This window comes from Lycium ferocissimum, unplaced genomic scaffold (assembly GCF_029784015.1).
Source record: "Lycium ferocissimum isolate CSIRO_LF1 unplaced genomic scaffold, AGI_CSIRO_Lferr_CH_V1 ctg1426, whole genome shotgun sequence".
Lineage (NCBI taxonomy): Eukaryota > Viridiplantae > Streptophyta > Magnoliopsida > Solanales > Solanaceae > Lycium > Lycium ferocissimum.
Window position 1 is genome coordinate 79,641 of NW_026715354.1, and position 2,758 is coordinate 82,398.

The following is a 2,758-nucleotide window of genomic DNA, read 5'->3' on the forward strand; positions in this document are numbered from 1 at the left end:
TTGCACTCAACCCGAAAAAATTACACTGCGCTATTGCGGACCTTAGCACTGATGGTGCTGACCAACTATTTCCTTCTGTGCTATTGCGCTCCCCTAGCACGATTGCGCTTACACACGATATCAGAATTTTTTAGTTTCTTTAAATCATAGAATTAACAGCCGAAACTCATCCGGGACCTCCCGAACACAAACCAAATATGCATTTCACTCATAAAACACACTACGAACTCGCTTGCGCACTCGAAATTCGCAAAAGAGGTCATCTTGACCTGGTCAACCCTAACCGCCTTAAAACTAGAATTCCAACCAAATGACCAAAATGCCCCCGAGCCCCTCGGGAATTGAACCAACTATTCAACCAAGTCATAATCGCCACTCCGGACTTAACAGAATTGATATAATTCTCAAAAAAACTCATTTACCCCCGATGTTGACTTTGGTCAATCAAACACTTAAGAACTTCCAAAATTTCCATTTTCTCACCCAAATCACATTCGATTGCCTCAGGAATCGCGCCAACCATACCCAAAAGTCAAATATACTCTAGTGAAGCTAGGGAAAGGGTCAATTGGTGTAAAATTTTCAAAACAGTCAAAATGACCTATCGGGTCGTTACACACCCATAATGTTATATTATAATTTCGAATCCAAAAAGTCACCCAAAATGCAAATTCCGAGCCCCGGAGGATAAAACTATAATTTCACTCTAAAATCAATTATCCATAGTCCATAGAATATAAATCCCTAAAATGAGTGAAATTCGACATCAATTCGACTTCCAGTTTGAAGAAATTCATATTTTCAACTTAGGGCTTTTAAATCCCATTTCTCAACCCAAATCATTATTTCAAAGAAGAAATTCCGCAAGAATCGATGTTAGAATGGTAAAAGGAAGTTTCGAATCTTACCCCCACGATGAATCTTGAAAAAACCCTTTGAAAAATATCCCAAACCACGGTCTCTAGCTCAAGCTATGAAATGAAATGTCCAAGTTCAAATTTGGGTTTTTTACATTCTACTCAGGTGACCTCCTCATTGCGATTGCGGGACCTACCGTCGTGTTCCCGCACACTCGAAACATTTACTCTTCGCGATCGTGACACAAGGCATCACGATCGCGATGAGTAGAATCTCAGCAACTCGCGTTCATGATGAAGGACATCAGCAATAGCACATCAGATTTTTCTGGTGTGCTCCAAGCTCGGAAGTGACACCCAAAACTCAATTGGGACCCCCGGACACAAACCAAATATGCATTTCAGTCACAAAACATTCTACAAACCTGTTCGTGCACTCAAAACACCCAAACGGGATCACCTTGGCCCGATGTTGACCGTGGTCAACTCCAAATCACCTCAAAAGTTAAATATCGACCAAAGATCCAAAATATCCCAGAGTCCCTCGGGAACCGAACGTTGACTCAACTAAGTAATAAATCACATTCCGGATCTAATGGAATCGACAAAACTTAAAGTGAACCCATTTACCCCCGATGTTTACTTTGGTCAACCATCCTTATTTCTTAACTTAAGAATTTTTGAAATTTCTGTTTTCTTATTTGAAACTCACCGAATGCCTCGGGAATCACGCCACCCATCCCCAGAAGGTCAAATAAATCATAATAAAGCTAGGGAAAAAGGTTATTAGGGGAAAACGAGTTAAAATCTCAAAACGACCTAACAGGTCGTTACTGTGTGCATTTGGAAGCAACATAAGACTTTACCAAAAAATTGAAAAATTCAAGAAACTCAAAAACCAAGAGAAATTCAAGGTGGAAAAATCTGAATTTTATTGACTTGGTTTGATTTATATATGTAAAAAATGATTTGGTATTTGGAAAATCCTAACCATCCCCACTATGTACACCCTTGATCATATTTAAACAAAATCTTGTTTTATATTAATAGCCAATAAGTAGATGGAATAAAATCAACATTGACAGCTCGGCAAAATGAAAAATTTACTTTATCTAATGGGTAAGATAACCTGTAATAGATTTGCCTCTAGTGCACATTAAAAAGGGCGTCTTCTCAAAAGCGAAAAGTGTTTCTTCTTCTATAACTTCAAGCTCTTTTCACCAGCCCTCTACTCCAAACAAATTTAAGAAATTCAGATGGCTCGTACAGAGCAAACACCCTGTAGATCTACCGAAGGCAAGGCTCCAAGGAAGCAGCTTGTTACTAAGGCGGCCCGTAAATCTACCACAACAACTGGAGGAGTTAAGAAGCCTTAGAGGTACATTCCTGAAACTGTTGCTCTTCATGAAATCCATGAGTGCCCGAAGAGTACCGAGCTGTTGATCAAAAAATGCCATTCCAAAGGCTTGTTCGTGTAATTGCACACAACTTCAAGACTGATCTGTGTTTTCAGGGTCATGCTATGTTGGCCTTACATGAAGAAGCCGAGTCATACATGGTTAGATTGTTTGCAGATGCAAATTTGTGCGCCATTCACGCCAAGCGTGTTGTAATCATGCCTAGGGATATCCAATTTGCTAGAAGAATTAGGGGAGAAAGAGCTTAAAATTCTCTGCTTTGTCGTTACTTAGTTTGCTAAAGCCTTTTTTTGCAATCTGTGTTTGTTTTTACGTCTTAGGATATTTTTATTGATAGTTTATAGATAATAGATGTGGATTACTGGATATTTGTAATGATTTGTCTGGTCGTTTTGAAATTGGAATCTTTTTTTTTTCTAATTCAGATTTTTCGTAGTTCATTTTATGTTTTATGACTTGCGAGTATGGGTATTTGTCATGATC

At 38.8% G+C, this 2,758-nt stretch overlaps 1 pseudogene; it reads left to right on the forward strand.

The window, feature by feature from the left end:
- The first annotated feature begins 2,073 nt into the window (after positions 1-2,073).
- LOC132042244 (histone H3.3-like) lies at positions 2,074-2,554 on the forward strand (annotated as a pseudogene).
- The last annotated feature ends 204 nt before the right edge of the window (positions 2,555-2,758 follow it).